General features: G+C 40.6%; 1 long non-coding RNA gene across 5 annotated transcripts in view; it reads left to right on the forward strand.

Annotated features, from left to right (window-relative positions):
• Positions 1-20,117, forward strand: part of LOC110211368 (uncharacterized) — a 72,932-nt gene extending 52,815 nt beyond the window's left edge. For 2 of the 5 annotated variants that reach the window (XR_013484779.1, XR_002325369.2), the window contains 2 exons: positions 3,244-3,676; positions 19,725-20,117. This is a non-coding gene — a long non-coding RNA (uncharacterized LOC110211368). Of the gene's footprint in view, positions 1-3,243; positions 3,677-16,347; positions 16,495-19,724 lie in introns of all 5 variants that reach the window. The other 3 variants (XR_002325370.2, XR_002325371.2, XR_013484780.1) reach the window with 3 other exon arrangements.
• Positions 20,118-22,149: the final 2,032 nt, after the last annotated feature.

The following is a 22,149-nucleotide window of genomic DNA, read 5'->3' on the forward strand; positions in this document are numbered from 1 at the left end:
TAAATTAACCCAAAGTGAAATAAACCCAATCAATCCAGTAGGGCTAGTTGATGGTAATGTTTGTTTCCCATGCACCAAAATACTGCAATTCAATTAAACTTCATCTTTTATTTACTTTTCTATTTCAGTTTTCTTGCTCAGGAGTTTTGAGAGAAAGTGACTTGGATTTAGCCAGGATGGCAGTTCTCAAACTTTTTGGTCTCAGGACTTCTTTACACTCTAAAATGTTATTGAGGATCTCAAATAACTTTTGTTTATGTGGCTTATATGTATCAATATGGCATCAGAAAATTAAAACAGTTAAATTTTAATATATTTATTAATTCCAAAATAATAATAAACCCATTACATGTTAACATAAATAACATTTTATGGAAAATATATTTTCCAAAGCAAAAAAAAAATTAGTAAAAAAAAGTGGTATTATTTTACATCTTTTTGCAAATCTAATGTCTAGTTTAATAGAAGACAGCTGGATTCCCCTATCTGTTTTTGTATTCAATCTGTTGCAATGTATTGTTTTAGTTCCAGCATAGGAAAAAAATCTAACCTCATACAAATACGTAGTTGAAAAGGGAAAGAGGATTTTAATCAGCAAATAATGTCTTAGTATTTTGATGAACGTAGTTTTTTTTGTTTAGTATTTTATTTTATTTTCCCCAGTTACAAGTAAAAACAATACATTCATTTTAAAACTTTGAGTTACAAATTCTCTCCCTTGCTTCCTCCACACCACACCCCACCCCACCCCCACTGAGAAGGCAAACAATTCGATAATACATGTGCAGTCAGGGAAAAATATATCCATAATAGTCATGTTGTGAAAGAAAACATAGACCAAAAAGAAACTCAAGAAAAATAAAGTTAAAAAAAGAGTTTGCTTCAATCTGTATTCAGATGCCCTCCTCAACATAATTTTAATTAAATAACTAATAAAATAATATAACAAAAGAGGAGAAAAGTACCATCACTTCTTTCTCTAGGGATAGATAAGCATTTGTCATCCAAAGTCCTTCAGAGTTGTCTTGGATCACTGTATTGCTAGGAATAGCTAAGTCATTCACGGCTGGTCATCTTACAAATACTGCTGTTACTTTGTACACAGGACATTCATTTTGCATCAGCCCATGCTAGTCTTTCCAGGTTTTTCTGAGAGCATCCTGCTCATCATTTCTTATAGTACAATAGTATTCCATCATCATCACATACTTGTTCAGCCATTCCCCAATTGATAGGCATCTCCTCAATTTCTAGTTCTTTGCCCCCGGAAAAAAGCTGCTACAAATATTTTTGTACATATAGGTCCTTTTCCATTTTGTTTTTGTTTTTTTATCTCTTTTGGAATACAGAGCTAATAGTGGTATTGCTAGCTCAAAGGGTATGCATGCTTTCATAGCCCTTTGGGCATAGTTCCAAATTGCTCTACAGAATGGTTGAATTGGGGTGAACATAGTTTCGACCTTACAGACCCCCTAAAAGGAACTTGGGAACCTACAGAAGCCTGGGGATGATACTTTGAGAACTGCTGAACTAGGGAGTTCAACTTATGTGCTTTGGGCTCCCTCTAAAGTAGTAACGAGTTATCTCTTAACTTAGTTAAAAACAGATCCCACATAGATACTCTGTATACATCCCATTTCCAAATTCAAACTCTGGTTCAAAACATATCAGTATCACTTCTGTTGAAGTTCAATATTCAGTAGATCGTAAGTGTGCTTTTTATGTCTTGATCAATCCAAAACAATAAATTTGCTCCTTTAAATAGAAGGCATCCTCAGGACCTACAAATGATGCTTCTAAGGCATAGTTTTGAGTCAGCTTCCCACTCTAGGCACCATTCTCAGGATACATTCTAGCTATTCAACGAGCTTAGAGAATGTAGTGGCCACAACTAGATACAGTATCCCAAGTGTGGTTGGACCATATGTGGTTGGGTAGAGGGAATGTACACACGGCAAATCACTAATACCAGGCAAAAAAATATGGAAAATAAGTATAAGTTAATACAAACATAGCTCTTCACAATCTGCAAAGAGCTTTCCTCCCAACAACCGTGTGGGTAGGCAGTGTAATTGTTATTATATCCAGTAGATGAGAAAACTGATGTTCAAAAAGAGGTTGCACCTAACAAGATCACAAAGCTAGGTATTAAAGCCTGAACTCAATCACCAGGTCTTCTAGTCAAGCACTTTTTCCATTAGACCACAGTATCACTGAAGAAGACAAGAGAAGGGAGAAGTCACTGTGGACAAAAGCATCAGCAAAGAGAGTGACGATAACAATTCATTTTTATTTAGAGCTTTTTCTAGGGAGCCAAGCATTGTCTCTCTCCTTTATGGCAGAGTCAAGATTGCAAAACAAATCTGTCAGAGCTTGGGCAAGTCATTAATGCTTTCTAGACCTCTGTTCCCTGCCTGTAAAAAGGAAAGAACTGGGCTAGACCGTCTCTAAGATCCCTTCTAGCTCAGTCATTATGTAATACAACTCTCTCCTTTCTCTGTGTCAGTGTTTCAGATACAGTATCTCTCCCTGCCGTTAGGGGCATTGCTCCTTTTACTACACTATGACGCCTCCTAGTGGACGATAGGAGATTTGACCTGGAACTTAAAAGACAAGGGGGGTGGGGAGGAGGGAAGGAGACACATGTTCTATACAGGAAAAATAGCATAAGCAAAGACTGGAAAAGGGAATGACCATGACATGTTCAGGGATTAGTGAGAGGTCTGGATGGAGTGGAAGGGTGTCCTAAGGGAATAAAAGCAAAAAGGTTTGGAATAGTAGGCAGGGGTCTTAAATACTAAACCAAGGAGTTTGGATTTTAACCTGTAGGCAGAATGAAACCACAGAGAATTTTGGAGCATGTCCCTAAGGCCCCTTCCAGTTCGGACATTCTATGATTCTGTAACAAAGCACGCTCTTCCTCCTCCTCCTCCTCCTCCTTCTTCTCTCTCCCTCTCTCTCTCTCTCTCTCTCTCTCTCTCTCTCTCTTCTCTCTCTCTCTCTCTCTCTCTCTCTCTCTCCCTCCTCTCCATCTCCCCTGTCTCTCCCCACCCCAGCTGCCCACCCATTTCCATTTTCCCCCTATGTCTTGTTCCCTGCACTTTGATGCCTGTCCTCTGGCTAGTGACTCAATCTTCCTTATCTGTCCACTCCTTGTCTTTGTGTCTCTCCTGTCTTAGTTTTTCCCCTCTTCCATCTAACCAGCCACAACTTAGCATCAAAATTTCTATGCCTGTGCTGCAGGGATGAAAGAAATGGAGGCAACACGGAGAACTCTTCTGGAACAACCACAAAAGAACCCTCAAGGAGTAGGTGGAAAGGCAAGCAAGTAAAGGCACTGCCTCCCACTCCCTGTGCTAGCTTGGCTAAGTCCCTGAGCCCCACTAGACCACTGTTTCCCCACCTGCAAAAAGTAAGAGGCTCCACTGGACAGTCTCCCAAGTCCCTTCTAAGTGGATCATTGCATGACTTGGTGAGACAGTTCTTGCCTATCTCTCTTCCCACTCCATCTCCTCCTTCCTTGGTCTCAAGCTTCTGTCTTCTTCCTTCCTGCTCCCCACTCTGTCTAGAACACCACAGCCTTTTTTTAAAGTTACTCTGCCCATGCTGCAACAATGAAGAAACTCTGACATCTCCATCAACAGATCTCTCCCAGAAATGAAAACATCAAAAACAGGTAGGTGGAAAAAACAGGCAGTGCTATTCATTCTCTATGGCATGTTGGGACAAGTCCCTGAGACTCTCTGGACTTCTATTTCCCTACTTCTTAAATGGCAAGACTAATTTTTTGTTGTTGTTCAGTTGTTTCGGTTATATCTGACTCTCTGTGCCCCCATTTGGGGTTTTCTTGGCAGAGATACTGGAGTGGTTTGACATTTCCCTCTCCAGCTCATTTTACAGGTGAGGAAATTGAGGCAAACAGGGTTAAGTGATTTGCCCAGGGTCACATAGCTAGTAAACGTCTGAGGCTAGATTTGAACTCAAGAAGATGAGTCTTCCTGACTCTAGGCCTGGCACTTTATTCACTATACCACCTAGCTGCCCTGGAACTGAATTAGGTGGTCTCTAATTACATGATTAGATTAATTAGTTAGGGTGCTACAATAGAGTGCTAGACTTAGAGTCAGGAAGACCTGGGTTCAGATCCTGCAACTGACACTTATTAGCTATGTAACCCTGAGAAAAGCACTCTCTCAGTCTCAATTTCCTTATCTATAAAGTGAGGCTAATAATAGCACCAGTCTCACAGGGCTGTAGTAAGGATCAAGTGAGATACCATATGTAAAGTGCTTTGCAAATCTTAAAGTACTATATGAACTATCATCATTAGTTTTATTATCTCTAAGGTCCCTTCTGGCTCTGACATTCTAGGGCTTACTGTGTGACCCAAGACCAGTCACGGAGCAGCTTTTGTCAGTTTCCCCACCTATAAAATGAGGGCATTATATTAGACAATCTCTAGATTTTCTCCTGGCTTTTACAATCTATGATTTTATGATTTCCCAACTCATTGTGTGACCTTGAGAAAGTCACTAGTTTTTTTCCTGGGTCTGAGTTTCCCCATCTACAAAATTAGAAGCTGGACTAAATGACTTCTAAAGGCCCTTCCAGCTTTTAGGATGCTTCTGAAAACAGGCCCTTCAGATATTATTCCAAGGGTTCTCTTCTCTGTTCCTGGAATTTGTTTTTCTCGTGTTCTTAGAGCCTCAGATAAAGCCCTGCACCAAAATGCAGCATTAATGATTAGTGAAAGGTCATGTCTACTTAGGCTTTAAGGTTTACAAAACCCTTCCCTTAAAAGAACCCTGTGCACCTGAACTTATCATTATGCCCATTTTATAGATGAGAAAATTATGGCTCAGAGAGATGATAATGGTATATGATGGAAGAGGGAAAGCACCAGCTTCAGGAATCAGCAGATGGATGTTCTTATCCTGGTTTTGCAACTTATTACCTGTGTGTGACCTTGGGAGGAGAAATGTCAAGGCCTAAGTTTCCTCCTCATAGGATGATGGATCTAGAAAGTTGGTAAAGGCCTCAGGAGCTTTCTGATTCAACTGCCCCATGAATGGATAGTAAACTCAAACTACAGATGAGGAAACTTAAGCCAACATAGAGGTTAAGGGATCTTCCCAAGGTCACACTTAAAGTGGGGCTTGAATCCAGTCTCTCTGACTATACAATCAGCACCCTTTCCACTGAATGATGCTGCTGAGATTTCTAAGATCTCTTCTGACTCCCCTACTCTATGAGTCTAGAGACTAGGGGAGATTCTGTAAGATTTTTGCTGTCACACAAATATTAAGTTATCAATCATAGACCCATTGCTGGAAAGGAGCTGGGAGAACATCTAGTCCAACCCCTTCCCCACCCAACCCTATTTTACAGATGAGGAATCTGAGAGCCAGGACAATTCCGCTGTAACCTTGCCCAAGATCACAGAGGCAATTAGCATCAGATGCAAGTTCTCTGACATCTGAGCCAGGGTGCCTTCAACTCTACCATGCCACCTCCTCAGTGTCAGGGTTAGAACCCAAACACTGTTTTCTTGACTCCTAAGTCCAACAATTTTCTCACTGGACCTCTCTGCTTCTCAAGCCCAGGTCAGGTGCTGTCACTCAATATCTTTTGTTCATGCTGAGGAATTCATTTAAAAGAGACACTCCCTTTTCCTTCCTTATAATTTGTTTGCTAATTTTTCTTTTAGAAAGGACCTATATTTCATTAGGAGCAGCTAGGTGGTGCAGCGGGATAGAGTTCCAGGCCTAGACTCCAGAAGACTTATCTTCCTGAGTTCAAATCTGGCCTCAGACGTTTACTAACTGGGTGGCCCCAGGCAAGTCACTTAATCCTGTTTGCCTCAGTTTCCTCATCTGTAAAATGAACTGGAAAAGGAAATGGCAAACCACTCCAGTATCTCTGCCCAAAAGAAAAAAACAACCTGAACAACCAAAAAGAAAAATTATTTCACTGGTACTCCCAGTGTGGAAATGCCTTCTGCCAACACAAACCAGCTCTGCAACTTACAGCCTCAGAGAGCTGCCTAGGTCACTAGGAGGTTACATGATCTGACCAGGGTTACACAATCAGTACTCATCAGAAGGACTTGAACCCAGGTCTTTCAGACTGTCAGGACCAATCTCTACCCACTAGACCACACTGACTCTTGTCTGTTATTTTATTTATGCTTTATAGCCCCATTTACTTTTCTATAAGATTCAAATTAGACCCTCTCTTCTTACCCCTTTCTGAATCAAAGCAATGCAATATAGTAGAAGAGGGACTTGCGTTCAAATTCTAGTTCTGACATCCTCACTAGCATGGCCTCAAGTAAATCATTTCCCCTCTCTCTAGGGCTCTGTTTCCTCATATGAAAAATGAGGGGGATGTACTAGATGACCTCTAAGGCACATTATCAGCTCTAAATCTATGTTCCTATGATCAAGTCTCACCGGCTAAATAAACATTATAGTTTTGTTTGGATAGCTGTTTACACTTTCTTAGGTTTATCACATCAGACCAATCTGTATGCCCATCCTCAGCCCTGGCCAGACCAGTAAATGGTATTAAATGGATTGGAACTTGCCTACTTTACTCATCTTATCATCTAAAAGAAGAGTTCCTTGGGGGACTAAGTGCGAAGGAATTTTAATTCATTCATCCACTCTATCAACTAGTATTTATTAAGTATCTACTGTATGCCAGCCACTGTCCTAAGCACTGGGGACACAAGGAAAGACAAATTCAACAAAGTTACACTCATCTTCTGTGTGGAATCATTAGATTGTAAGCTTGTGTAAGCCTGCGGAGTCATTAGATTATAAGTTTGTATAAGCCTGTGGAATCATTAGATTGTAAGCCTGTGTGAGCCTGTGGAATCATTAGATTGCCACCCTTGAGGGTAGGGACTGTCTTTCTTTTTATTAATTGTATCCCCAGCACTTAGCACAGTCCCTGGCATATAGCAGGTACTTAATAAATGTTTATTGGATTATTGGAAGAGCCCTGTGCTTATGGATGGGAGATATATAAAAATTTAAATATGGCAAGGTCCCTGCCCTTATGGAGTTTAAACTAGAACAGAGAGATAAGACATGCACACATCCAACAATAATAAACAATATTATACAAGCATTTATTAAATATTTACCATGTGCAAAACAAGAGGCATTTTGGTATAATGGGGTAGAGGGCCAGCCTTAGAATCAGTTAAGGGGGCAGCTAGGTGGCACAGTGGATAGAGCACCGGCCCTGAAGTCAGGAGGACCCGAGTTCAAATCCAGCCTCAGACCAAACACTTGACACTTAGTAGCTGTGTGACCCTGGGCAAGTCACTTAACTCCAATTGCCTAAAAAAAAAAAAAAGAATCAGTTAAGACTTGAGTTCAAATCCTGTCTCTAACAGATACCAGGGGCAAACCAGTTAATGACTCAGGCAGCTCTTAGTTACAGACTAGTTAGCCCTCTGCATCTGTGACAGCTGTTTCCAGTGCTAGTGAGGATAACTATCTCCCCCCAAAAAACAAAATGTGAAAGACTCTGTGCTAAATACTGGGGGGTGGGGTGGGGTGCAAAGAAAATAAATGAAATAGTACCTTCAAGAAGCTTATATTTTCCTGGGAGGCAAGATAGGATCCAGGAAGACAACTAAAATACATACACTAGTAAATACATTATTAATAAGTAATAAGTTTCTAATCAAGCTGTCCAAGAATATTAAGGAAGGAGAGAATCCTTTCACCTGGGAAAGGGAAGACAAAATGAGAGGTGGCACCTGTGCCGAGCTTTGAAAGAATTGCTTTCTGCACATCAGGTGTCACAGCTTATGTAAAGACACAGAGGTAGGAACATAACTAATAGGGGAGGGAAAGGAATGAGCATTTATGCAGCACTTACTGTGTTCCAGGCACTACACTAAGCACTTTGCAAATATCATCTCATTTGAGCCTCGTAACAACCCCAGGAGGTAGGTAGGTACTGTTATTATCTCCATTCTACAGCTGGGGAAACTGAAGCAGAAGTTAAGTGACTTGCCTAGGGTCACACAGATATCTTAGGTTGACTTTAAACTCAAGTCTTCCTGTCTCCAGGTCCAGTACTCTATCCACTGCCCCATCTAGTTTGGTACAACTAGAAAGGGGGGAGTAGCATGAAATAAGGTTGCAAAGGCAAATTAGGGTCAGATTGTGGAAGGTCTTCAATGTCAAACTAAGGAGTCCACACTTTAGCCTGGAGGCAGTGAGGAGCCTTGAAGGTTTCTGAGCAGGAGACTGGCATGGTTAGATCTGTTTCCCAGCACTGTACACCTAATAGATGGATGCTAGTGGAAAAGGGATATCAGAGGTATCACCGTAGCCATGACACTTTATGCTTTAAGGGCCTGCTGGCAACAGGAGAATAAAGTGGCTTCTACAGCCAGTGTTTTAAAAGATCTGAGGCTCATCCAAACAATGGGGCTATGATTTAGCTAGGAAAGAAAAAAAGAAAGAGACAGAGAAAAGAGAGACAGACAGACAGAGAGAGGAAGAAAGAAAGAAAGAAAGAAAGAAAGAAAGAAAGAAAGAAAGAAAGAAAGAAAGAAGAAAGAAAGAAAGAAAGAAAGAAGAAAGAAAAGAAAGAAGAAGAAAGAAAGGAAGGAAGGAAGGAAGGAAGGAAGGAAGGAAGGAAGGAAGGAAGGAAGGAAGGAAGGAAGGAAGAGAAAGAAAGGAAGGAAGGAAGAAAGAAAGAAAGAAGAAAGAAAGGAAGGAAGGAAGGAAGGAAGGAAGGAAGGAAGGAAGGAAGGAAGGAAGAGAAAGAAAGGAAGGAAGGAAGAAAGAAAGAAAGAAAGAAAAAGAAAGAAAGAAAGAAAGAAGAAGGAAGGAAGGAAGGAAGGAAGGAAGGAAGGAAGGAGGAAGGAAGGAAGGAAGGAAGGAAGGAAGGAAGGAAGGAAGAGAAGAAAGGAAGGAAGAAAGAAAGAAAGAAAGAGAAGGAAGGAAGGAAGGAAGGAAGGAAGGAAGGAAGGAAGAGAAAGGAAGGAAGGAAGAAAGAAAGAAAGAAAGAAAGAAGAAAGAAGAAGAAAGAAAGAAAGAAAGAAAGAAAGAAGGAAGGAAGGAAGGAAGGAAGGAAGGAAGGAAGGAAGGAAGGAAGGAAGGAAGGAAGGAAGGAAGGAAGGAAGGAAGAGAAAGGAAGGAAGGAAGAAAGAAAGAAAGAAAGAAAGAAAGAAAGAAAGAAAGAAAGAAGAAAGAAGAAGAAGAAAGGAAGGAAGGAAGGAAGGAAGGAAGGAAGGAAGGAAGGAAGGAAGGAAGGAAGGAAGGAGAGAAAGGAAGGAAGGAAGGAAGGAAGGAAGGAAGAAAGAAAGAAAGAAAGAAAGAAAGAAAGAAAGAAAGAAAGGAAGGAAGGAAGGAAGGAAGGAAGGAAGGAAGGAAGGAAGAGGAAGGAAGGAAGGAAGGAAGGAAGGAAGGAAGGAAGAGAAAGAAAGGAAGGAAGAAAGAAAGAAAGAAAGAAAGAAAGAAAGAAAGAAAGAAAGAAAGAAAGAAAGAAAGGAAAGGAAGGAAGGAAGGAAGGAAGGAAGGAAGGAAGGAAGGAAGGAAGGAAGGAAGGAAGGAAGAAAGAAAGAAAGAAAGAAAGGAAGGAAGGAAGGAAGGAAGGAAGGAAGGAAGGAAGGAAGGAAGGAAGGAAGGAAGGAAGGAAGGAAGGAAGGAAGGAAGGAAGGAAGGAAGGAAGGAAGGAAGAGCCTTTAAAGCTCATCTTACCATCGCTGTAGGAAAGAGGAAAGGCTTTGCCCTCCTTTGCCTCTGCCCTAGGCATTCTATATAACTTCATCTCACTGTCAGCCAAGCAGTCAATAAGTATTTGTTAATCATAGGGGCAGCTAGGTGGTGCAGTGGATAGAGTTCCAGCCTTGGAGTCAGGAGGACCTGAGTTCAAATCCAGCCTCAGACACATAATACTAACTACTCGTGTGACCCTGGGCAAGTCACTTAATTCCATTGCCTAACAAAAACAAAAGAAAAATGTATGTATTTGTTAATCATCTACTATGTGCTAGGCACTATGCTAAATACTAGGGATGCAAAAAGAGGCAAAAGACAGACTCTACCCATTGGAGCTCACAATCCAATGATGGAGACAACAAGCAAACAAATATGTAAAAACAAGCTCTATACAGGATAACAGTATGTGCAGTATAGGAGACGGAGGTTATTCCAGGCTACAATCAGTTGCCTTCACCCCCACGGCCCCTTCCCAACACAGCAACCGTGACTGAACGGAGCAATGGCCCCAGTAGAACCACAGCCTCTCTCTTCCTAACTTCTCTGTTTCTCTTTATGTGGAATACTCTCTAGGGCAAGGATACCTAACCTGCGAACTTGGATGGGAAAAAAATTACATCTTTATTTCAATATAATTGTGGGGGTTTTTTGCAATCCAATTTATTTAACATATTTAAAAACATTTTTCTGAGAAGGCATCCAAAGGCTCTGGCAGACTGCCAAAGAGGGTCATCACATACAACCACACACACACACACACACACACAAAACCATTGAGAACCCCTGGCCTAGAAGGAAAGTGCCAGAGTAGAGAGAACTGAGATTGTTTCATCTTTCTTTGTTATCTCTATCTTTCTGGCATGTAGTAATTTAACAGATGCTTATCAATGTTCAGTTGGTCTCACATCGCCTTTCTGCCAGTTACCCAGGATCATAACCTCAGATCCACACTCAACTGGTCCATCTCCCTCACCTCCTATACACAATTCTGCCAAGTCTAGTCAATTGGACTTCTACAATCGCTCTTATTTACATCTGTCTCTTCCCACACAGCTACTATCCTAGTTCAGGTCTTTCTCCTAAACTAAAACAATAGCTTTTTTTTTAACCCTCTGAGCCTCAGTTTTCTGCTCTGTAATATGGAGATAATAACATCTGCAATATTTACTTTACAATATTGTAGGATCATAGGATCATAGATTTAGAATTGGACCTTAGAGGCGAACTAGTTCATTTTCCTATTTTACCGTTGAGAAAACTGAGGCTTACAGAGGTTAAATGACTTAGATCATAGATTTAGAGCTGAAAGGGATTTTGAAGGCCATGATAAGGGTCACACAGCTGGTGTCTGAGGTCACATTTGAACTCAAGTACTCTCGATTCCAGAATCAACTGTGCCACCTAGCTGTCCCTTAAAATAATAGCTTTCTAATTGATCTCCCTGCAACCAATCTCTCCCCTCTTCAATCCATTTTCCACCCAGCTGCCAAATTGATATTCCTAAAGCATAAATTGGACCATGTTACTCCTCTGTTCAAGAAGCTTTTGTGGCTCCTCATGGCCTCTACAATAAATATAGACTCCTTTGTTTGTTATTTAAATCCCTTTACTATCTGGCTCCAAACTTTTGGGGGGGGGGCAGGGCAGTCAGGGTTAAGTGACTTGCCCAGGGTCATACAGCTAGTGAGTATCATGTGTCTGAGGCCAGATCTGAACGCAGGTCCTCCTGACTCTAGGGCCGGTGCTCTATTTTTTCCAGGTGTATCTCAGATTATTTCTCAACACCACTCATCCAAGATTACAACCAAACTGATCTACTCAGTGTAGCTCACTTCTAGAACAATCCATGTCCCATCTCCACGCCTTGCACAAACTGTTGCCCATGTTTGGAATGCTCTCTGTTCCTGCCTCCACCTCATGGAATCCTTACCTCTAATCAAGGCTCCACTCAAATGCCACCTCACACACAAAGGCAATCCCCTTGAATGTTAGATTCCCACCCCACATCATTACTTTGTACATAGAGCCTAAAACTGTACTAAGACTTTTGGGATGCCAGGTATTGTGTATTTTCTTATCTTTGTGTGTATTTTTGCTCCTCACACCTATATACCGCCCCCAGTAGATATGTACGCTCTTTAAGGGCAAAGACTGTTTTCATATTCTTCTTTACACCCCCAGCGCCCAGCACAGCACTAGCACATAGTAGGTGTACAACAAATGCTTGCAGAATCCAATAGAATTACCAGATGTGCACCTGCTCTGTGGCTTTGCTCTTTCTGGCCCCATAATAAATAAAATAAGTGTCTCCAACTTCCTGTGGCCTCCTTCCCTGTGGCCCTTAAACTGGTAAGTCCATGGGAAGGCTCCCTGACAAGATACTATATGGGAACTTGAACCAAATAACCTGCCACTGCCAAGGAAGAGTGTGCTCCATTCAGTCACCCACCCTTGAGAAGTCTGCGTAGGACCGAGATGCTTCAGTGGAAAACAAAGAGTGAGGAAATGGCTGCTCCGTCAGCTTGAATTATTTAGTTGCTGGGATGTGGTTGAGTGTTACATAGTAACAAAAGCCAGGTAGCTCCAGGTAACTTCAGCTCCACAGCCTAGACTCAGCTCTGCTTAATCCTTTATTGTGTTCTTATTCACTCCGTGCTTGGAAGCCCAGAGCCTATGCCAGAGCTGGTATTTATATCACACTTTAAAGTTTCCAAATTGCTTTACAAATATCATCCCATCTGATCCTCCCAATAGCCCTGTTATTATTACTGCCATTTACAGCTGAGAAAACTGAGACAAACAAATTAGGCAACTTGCCCAGAGTCACACAGCATATAAGTGTCTGAAACAAGATTTGAAATTTAGTCTTTCTGCCTCCAAATCTAATGCTCTTATCCACCATGCTACCTAGCTGCCTGTGTTTATAGCAGCGGTGAATTCTAATGTGTTATGATGGAAATGCAGAATTCCTATTTTGATCCTGTTTTACGATTCACAAGAGACCTTCTGGACAATCACTCCATGGGACAGTGAGGTAGTGTTAGTATTATCATTTCCATTTTACCAATGAGGAAAATGAGTCCTAGAGAGATGATTACCTGGACCATATCATATCATTCAAGAATATAAATGCAGCGGGGCAGCTAGGTGGCGCAGTGTGTATGGCACTGGCCCTGAAGTCAGGAGGATCTGAATTCAAATGTAGCCTCATTCACATAACATTTACTAGCTGTGTGACTCTGGGCAAGTCACTTAACCCCACTTGCCTCACCCAAAAAAAAAAAAGAATATAAATGTAGGTGTCTTCTGTTAGCTTCCCTCCTCAGTTCATGAGCAGTAAGTAGGCTAGGGGATAGGAACTGAATGTGTGATTTCATGGATATAAAGAACTCTCTGATGAAGGAATTCCCTCTACCAGCCCACATCAGAAGCTTCTCATCTTGGAGAGTTTCCTGCAGCTCAACGAGGTGGAGTGACTAACCCAGGATCACACAGCCAATAGAAGTCAGAGGCAAGGCTTAAAGCCAGGTGGTCTTGACTCTAAGGTGTACCCCCGCATCTGGAGCTCTTCGTAGTACAGGGACAAAAAGTTTGGTCCAGCTCAGTCCAGCTCAAAACCCCCTGAGGAATTCTATCATTTTATTATAGCATGGGACATGAACTAGTGTTTAGGATGAGACTCCTGAGTCAACAAGCTGAGGCACCCAGGTGATACAATAGATAGAAAGCTGACTCTGGTGTCAGGAAGACCCAAGTTCAAATACAGCCTCAGACATTTACTAACTCTGTGACTTTGAGCAAGACGCATAACCTCGGCCTGCCTCAGTTTTCTCAATTGTAAAATGGGGTTATAATAGCACATCTCACAGGGTTGTTGTGAGGACCAAGTGAGATGTTTGTAAGGTACCCAGCACAACATCTGGCACATAGTAAACACCAAACGCTTACTCCTTTCCCTGTCAGTCAAAGGTTGTTCAATGTAGTGTGTTTAAAGGGCAAGGGATATGGATAACACATTTCCGAAAGATCACTATTAAAAATTGTTTTGTTTGTGTGTGTGGTTTTTTTAATGCTTAATCATCTAAAGAATGCAGTGCAGGTAGCTGGGAAATGCACTTCTCTTAAAACTGCTTGAGATGCTGTCTTATACATGCACATGTGTGTATGTGTGAGTGTGTGCACATGTTATTTATTTATATCTTGTATATATCTTTTTTCCTCTGGGCCTATGATTTCATTAGTAATTTCCAGTAATTTTGCCATACAAAATACGGCAGAAACTTGATGGATCGCTCTCCTGATCCCCATCCTAAATGCAAATTTAAAAGACATATGTGATTTCTTTGTGCTTATGGGGCTTGTGGCCAAAAGGTAGAGATGGGGCTTGGAACTAGGAAAGAAAAATAGATAGAGGAAGAGAGAAGGAAAGATATAAGAGGGAAGGAGTCAACAGACAGTAACCATGTCAATTGCATCACCCAGAGGATCTAAAATAAGCAATTTCCCTCAAACCCTCAGTCCAAACTAAAAGCTACTCCTCAACTTCCCCTGGTAGTCTCCCAAATACACTGAGCCTTCCTTTGTATGCAATGGAAATGATTAGTCCTGAATGGTGTTTTACATGCATACCATTATAAATAATCTAAAACATTTGGGTGACATATATCACTAGTGTCACTATATTAATGATTATTATCACTATTATTTTTTAAGTGCTACATAAATTAGAAGCAGTGTTATTACAGAGAGTCAGTCTCAGAGTCAGGAAGACCTGTTCAAGTTCCTCCTCAATATTACATAAATGATTTTCAACTGACTGACTGGCTGACTTACATAGGCTGGACATGTGACCCCAGGCAAGTTCCCTTAATCTTTCCATGCCCCCAAGCAACTTGGTGACTTGAAGTTCCACAGATACTGTCAATTTGCATTAGAAAATAGGTTTTCTTGCCTGGAATTCTGTTACCAACGAAATTATAGGTCCAAGGCGAGGTACGATACATATGGGGTGTCTCAAAAGTCTTTTTTGTTTGTTTGTCGCTAGGCAATGGGATTAAGTGACTTGCCTAGGGTCACACAACTAGTAAGTGTTAAGTGTCTGAGGTCGCATTTGAACTCAGGTGCTCCTGACTCCAGGGCCAGTACTCTATCCACTGTGCCACCTAGCTGCCCCCTTAAAAATCTTAATACAGTTCTAAGGCTGCACTAAGACTTTTGGGACACCCTTGCATGTATGTATGTGTGTGTCTGTGTGTTTCTGTGTGTATGTGAGTGTAGTTATTATTAGCAGGTAAAAATGACTGATATTCCCATAGTACTTTTTAAGTTTATAGCACTTTTTAGTGGACAAAGTACTTTGTATACATTTTTCTCACTCATCCTTCATAGCATCATGGTATGGTGGAAAGATTACTGCCCTAGGAATCAGAGGACCAGGGCTCAAATTTTGCCACTGCCTCTTCTACCAGTATGCCCAGTATAACAGCAGTAACTACATGATGACCTCAAGCAAATCATTTAACTTCTCTGGCCTTCAGTTTCCACATCATGGCCTCCAACTCCAAATCTACAATATAAGTCATTTAACCTCCTTGAGCCTCAGTTTTCTCAACTGTAAAATGGGAAGATGAACTAATTTGCCTCTAAGGTCCAATTCCATATCTATGATCCTATGATCCTATAATATTGTCAAGTAAATACTGCAGATGTTATTATCTCCACTTTACAGAGCAGAAAATTGAGGCTTAGAGAGTTTAAATAAATTGTCCCTGGTCACATAACTAAGTGATCAAGGCAGGATTTGAACCTTCCTACTCCCCAGTCTATACTTTGTCAACTTCATTTATATCCATTGTAACTCCTAGGTTATATGTATTAGCGCTACCAGGCATTTAATTAATTTTTTTTTATGAAGATGAGGGAAAGCAAACCACAAAGGAAAAGGAGGAAGGCAAATCAGCTACCTCATAATTTTTTTCTAATCTTTTTTGGTCCAGATGCAGAAGTTCATGAGAGTACGGGACTACCCATATGGAAACTCCCCCAAACAATGCAGCTCAGCAACTATTCTGAAATTTAGTCTCAGATTGCTGCACAGAGAAATCACATGATCTGTCCAAGCTCACAGAGCTAATATGTGTCAGACATGGGGCTTGATCTCAGGTGTTCCTGACCCCCAAACCAGCCTTCATTTTCTAGGTTATTGCTACTTCTGAATAATCATCAAAGTTTTGTTATGTGGGTTTTTAAGATGTTGCCTGGTGCTGCACCATATTCAAAAGTACATACTTGGTCAACAAGCATTTATTTAATATTTATTATGTGCCAAGCACTGGGCAAAGTCCTAGGGATGCAAAGAAAGGCAAAAATAGTCACAGCCCATAGGGAGTTTAAATAAAAAAAATTAGAGAGAGAGAGAGAGAGAGAGAGAGAGAGAGAGAGAGAGAGAGAGAGAGAGAGAGAGAGAGAGAGAGAGAGATTTAATTAAAAGACTTTTTATTAAAATATATATAAAGATATATGTATACACATAGATATAGATATTATATATATATGATATATACAAAATAAATAGAAGATGTATTTAATTGGAAAGGTTTCCAGCAGAAGGTGGCATTCAAGTTGAATCTTGAAGGAAGCCAGGGGATTCCAAGAGACAGAAGAGAGGAAGGAGTCTTTCAGACATGGGTGATGACCAGTGCAAAAAGCAGAAATGGGAGAAAACAGAAACAGAAGGAAGCAGGTCAGTGTAGCTAGGTCATAGCATGCATGAAAGAGAGTAAGTTATAATAACTGGGAAGGTAGAAAGGGTCACTTTGTGAAGAGTTTGAAATACTACGTGGAAAACTTTATATTACATCCTAGAGGTGAAAGGAGACCACTGAGTTTATCAAGTAAGGAAGTAACGTACACAGTGAGGCCCATACTTTAGGGAAATCACTTTAGCAACCAAATGGAAGGTGGGTGGAAGTGGGGTAAGACTCCAGACTAGGACAATTAAGAAGTGATTTCAATAATCCAGGTGAGAGGTGATAAAGGCCTGAAGTTGGGTGGTGACTGTGAGAGCAAAGAAGGAGACTTAAGAGATGTTGTGAAAGTAGAAACAATATTTGGCAATGGAGAGGATGTGTGGGGTGAATGAAGTCAAGGATGATGCCATAGTTGTAAACCTGGGTGGCTGAGAGGAGGATGTCAGCACCCTCAACAGTAATAGGGAAATTCAGAAGAGAGGAAGGCTTAGGAGTAACATGTTTTGAACACGTTGGGTATGAGATATTTATGGGTCATCCATTGAACTTGGGTATGTTAACCGGTTAGCTAAAGGTGAGGCATGGAAGTTAGGAAGTGCATGCATGGAAATCAGGGACAGGAGACCATGGTTCTAACCCAGAACACTACCATTTATTTGCTGTATGGCCTTAGACAAGTCACTACTTCTCTCTGTTCTATTTCCTCCTATGCAAAAAGGAGTTGGACTCACTGATCTCAAAGGATCTTTCCAGTGTTGACAATCTATGATTCTATGACTCATCAACATTGTATGACTTGTAAAAAAAAATCACTTCTAGGACTGTTTTCCCACATATAAAATAAAGGGGTTGAAGTAGGTGGTTTCTAAGGTCACTTCCAAACAAAACATTACAGTCCAGGGACCCTCTGGAGACACTATCTTTCCACCAAGTGGTGACTCTCACAGGGAAAGGGGGGAGGAACAAGATTTCAAGTACTACAGCAGGTTGGTTGAGGCAGGAGTAGTATTTTGTGACCTGAGGGATAAAGACTTAGAACACTCCTTTAAATCCATCACACTTGGCATAGTTTCCTCATCTGTAAAATGAGGGAAATGAACTAAATGATCTTGATCTCCCCCAAATACACACTCCAATAAAACCTCAGCTCCCATAGGGCCATCCCTGAATATTGATAGCAGAAGCAGGAAATTCAGTTACTTTAAGAGACTGGTTTTCTTTGGTGACTAACTAGAGAGTGCCAAGTTAGGAGGCATTCCTTCCTTTCTGAGTAATCTTAGAGGTGGAGTGTAAGCCAAACCCTCCATTAATGGATTACAAGGCAGAAAGACCTAAATATCATAGCACTACACCTATCTAACTCATTTGATCCTTGCAACAACCCTGGCAGGTAAGTGCTATTATTATACCCATTTTATAGATGAGGAAACCAAAGCTGAGAAATGTTAAGTGACTTGCCCAAGGTCACACAGAAAATAAGTGTCCAGATGGCATTTAAACTCAGATCTTGACTCCAAGTTCATCTCTCTTACCCACTGTGCCATCAAGAGTGAGTGCTTATCACCGGTCACTCAATTTGGAGAGATTTTAGGCTATAAATCACAGTTTTCTTTAGAGGGGCAAAAGGCATACAAACAATAATAAGTCAAGGGGCTGGGATGAGGGCTTAGGGGGTACAGGACCAAAAAGAAAGTCAAGTCATTAGCAGTCAAGAGAGGAGAATATAATACTGAAGCAAGGTAATATAGCTCAAGCAAGAGCTTTTTATAGTCTTCCTGTGCAGGCAGAAAGGAAATAATACCAAGCCAAGAGTAACCCTGACCTTAAGCCCATGGTGGGGAAAAAGAAGATAAAAATGCTTATATTCTATCTGATTGGAGGAAGGAGTGAGGAAGAGGTAGCTTAAAGGCAGATCCTCCCAATTCCTTGACTATATGCAGTCTCCACTTAAAAGCTGTCAAATGCTGGGACAGCTAGGTGGCGCAGTGGATAGAGCACCCGCCCTGAAGTAAGGAGAACCTGAGTTCAAATCCAGCCTCAGATTAAGCACTTGACACCAGCTGTGCGACCCTGGGCAAGTCACTTAACCCCAATTGCCTAAAAATATTTTAAAAAATAAAATAAAAAGTTGTCAAATGCTAATGTTTAATCTGTTGGCATCTCCAGGTCAGATCCACATAGATAACAACACAAGAAAACCCTTCATTTAACAAAAGATTTCCAACTCCAGTAGCTACCCAACTTACTCAAGCAACAGAAAATATAAACATTTGAAATTTCCAAGACAGTGAGCTCCATGAGGGAAATTATCACATCTTCAAACTTTGCATTTCTCCCCCACTGCCAATTCTCATAGCTGAGCAAGGGAGGAATCTGTTATTAAAAACAGAACAGAAAGTTACCTCAGAACACAGACAGAATGTCAGAACTGGAAGGGACCTTAAAACAAACAAACAAACAAATCTGACCTGGAAAAGAATTTAGAATGTAGAAATTTTTTAAAATAAATTTATTACTTATTTTTAACATTTATGTTTTCAAAAATTGAATTCCAAATTTTCTCCTTCCCTCCCACCCCTCCCCCATCTATTGAGAAGGCAAGCAATATGATAGCAATTATATATGTAAAGTCTTATACAAAACATATTCATATTGCTATTGCAAAAAAAGAAAAAAGAAAAAGGGCCAAAAAATAAAGGGAAAAAATTGTAATTCAATCTGCATTCTGAATTCATCAGATCTCTCTCTGGCAGTGGATAACATTTTTCATTATGGGTCCTTTGGAATTGTCCTGGATCATTGTCTTGATCAGAGTAGCTAAATCTTTCCCAGTAGGTCATCATTATAGTATTACTGTTACTACATACAATGTTCTCCTGGTTCTGCTCACTTTGCATCAGTTCATATAAGTCTTCCTGGGTTTTTCTGAAACCATCTGGCTCATCATTTCTCATAGCACAATAGTATTCCATCACATAGAACACAGAATATCAAGGCTGAATGAGACTATGTTTAGAACACAGGCTCTGAGAACTGAAAGGTGATCAATCATGGTGTGTCCAACTCCCTCATTTTAAAAGTGAAAAACTGAGACCTAGTGAAGGGAAGTGATTTGCCCTAGGTAAGAATCAAATCTAGCACTGGCCTTAGGTCCTTTGATTTGTCCAACTCTTTTTCCATGGTCTTTTCACTAATCATGGCACTTGTTTCTTTGTTCTTTCAGAAGTAAACACGAAAAAGCCTTTGGAAGATTATTACAAGAAACATATGGGTGTTTACACTGGGTATAAAGGTTCCCAAACCTGCTCCATGAGGAGGTCCTGATGGTTCTAATTAGCACCATCATCTGCAACTACCTAAGATCCTAGTATCTTTGGGTCAGCTTGATTTAGACAATATATCTGCTAAAGGGGGAAAAAAGTATTGTGTTGTAAAGCAGGATTAATGAAGACCAATTCAGAAACTTCCTTAGGGGAGAAGAAATGGCCTGACTCTTCCCTGTGGTACACACACCCAAAAAAAACAAACAAACAAACAAAAACTTCAGAAAACCTACATCTGGGGCATCCTAATCTCTGAGAAATAGCCACCAATTAAAGCTGTTACATGATATAAACATATTTGTGTACTCTCACTTCTATAGTCAAATGTTACTCATTCAAACCACTGGGAGAGGCAGCTTTAAAAAAAAAAAGTAAAATAATTCAGGCTTGTCACTGATTGTTTTATTATTCTAAAATCTCTTCAGTAATTCCAAATAGGCCATCAGAATAGGCCTAAGTAAAAGTCCTTACAGCATCTACTTAATGACCACACAAGTGTTTTATAATTAGCATAACACCTTAGTTGGGTATATTAAGAGTTGTTCAAATGCTTGGGGAAGTTTGGTGCTTTGAAACTGGTAAATATTACCACTTCCAATCCAATTTTGCAGTGTTTATTTGCTTGACGATAACTACATAGTGAAAGGAAAACCTTTGTAAAAATCTCTACCTGAATGCCTGAAAAGTCCTGATCAGTGGACTTGAATGAAGTTTAATGAAAGCCTGGGGGAGGTGGGTGGGAAGTGAGATAGTGAACTCTTTTAACAGGTGGTGTGTGTTTCAAGCACCAGGTGCCAGGCTGGATTAGATGATCACAAAGTCACTTTTGACTCCAAGTATGATTCTATGCATTTTATTGGAATCTCTTTTTTTTTTAATAATGTATGTAGATTGTTTCCATTTGGAGTTTATTGTGGCATTTGGTAAATAATGAGAAGCAACAGCGGTATAACAGCTAAAAAGCTAGCCTCATTTGGGAAGAACAAGATTCACATCCTGCCTCTGGTCCATACTGGCTTGTCCTGGGCAAGTCACCTCACCTGTGTGCTGGGCAACTCTAAAACTATGTTTGCTTCTGGATCGAGCTCGTCTCCCCTTAGAATGCACTCTTTTCTCACTTCCAACTCTTATCATTCTAGAGGGAATCCTTTTCTGATATTCAGTTGTCAGTACCTTCCCACCAACACTGTGTATTATCTTCTGTACGCCCTGAATTTATTCATCTGTGACCATGACATATTCTCCACCACTTGTAAAATGTAAACTCTTTGAGGTTAAGGACAATCCAGGGTCCAGCACAGTTGCTGGCACATTCTAAGCTTATTAAATTTTTTTTGATTGAAGAATTCAGACTCAAGGAAAAAATGAATTTTGTCCTTGCTGATGGTATCACTAAATCAAACTTTCTGGGAAGAGAGGGAGAGAAGGTTCTTTGGGAAAATGCCCTCAGGAGTTTGATCTTATCAGATCTTCTTGGCTTCCAGATAGGAAGGAAAAGAAAGTATTTGCTAGACCTTGGGGCATTACTCATAATTTTCAGCAATGGTTTCCGTGTGCCAGGGGTTCCTGAGAACAGGCTTGAAAGCTGGAAAAGTCCTTATAGATCATATATCACAGATTTAGAACTGGAAGGAACCTTAAAAGGTCATTGAGTCCAACACTCAAATTTGAGATGACTTGCCCAAGATTATACAGGTGGGAAGTATTAGAGACAGGATTTGAACCCAGGCCCAAATCTATCTATTACAACAAGTCCTTTATTTTGAGGGTGTGAGGAAGCAATCAGGGTTAAATAACTTGCCCCAGCTCATGTAGTTAGTAAATGTCTGAAGCTGGATTTGAACTCGGGTCCTCCTGACTCTAGGGCCAGTGTTCTAATCTAGTGCACCACCTAACTGCTCCAACTCCCTTTATTTTCTAAAGTCCCAAAAAGGTGAAGTGAATTCACGTCTTCTCATTCCAAATCTGTGGCCAGGTCTAATTGAAAATGAGATGAAGATAGAAAGTAAATTCAATTAATTTTATAGAACATCACCAGAAAGGAGGTTAAGAAATCATTTAATCTCATTTTCTGTCCTTCATTAACTCTTCTCACCCTTTGTTCAAAACTTTAAACTGGCATACTTACTGTTCCCCACATACAACACTCCATCTTCCACTTCTAGTCTTTGTCCAAGTTATCCACTAATCCTCTCCATCCTCATCTCTGCTGTGTAGAATCCTTAGCTTCCTCCCAAGTAGATTGTGGGCTACCTCCTAGATTCTCCTAGTAGTCAGCACTTCTTCTCCTTCCCTGGAAATTACTTTGTATTTACTCATATGTGC

Source organism: Phascolarctos cinereus, unplaced genomic scaffold (genome assembly GCF_003287225.1).
Source record: "Phascolarctos cinereus isolate Bilbo 61053 unplaced genomic scaffold, phaCin_HiC Scaffold_2;HRSCAF=192, whole genome shotgun sequence".
NCBI classification, from domain to species: Eukaryota; Metazoa; Chordata; class Mammalia; order Diprotodontia; family Phascolarctidae; genus Phascolarctos; species Phascolarctos cinereus.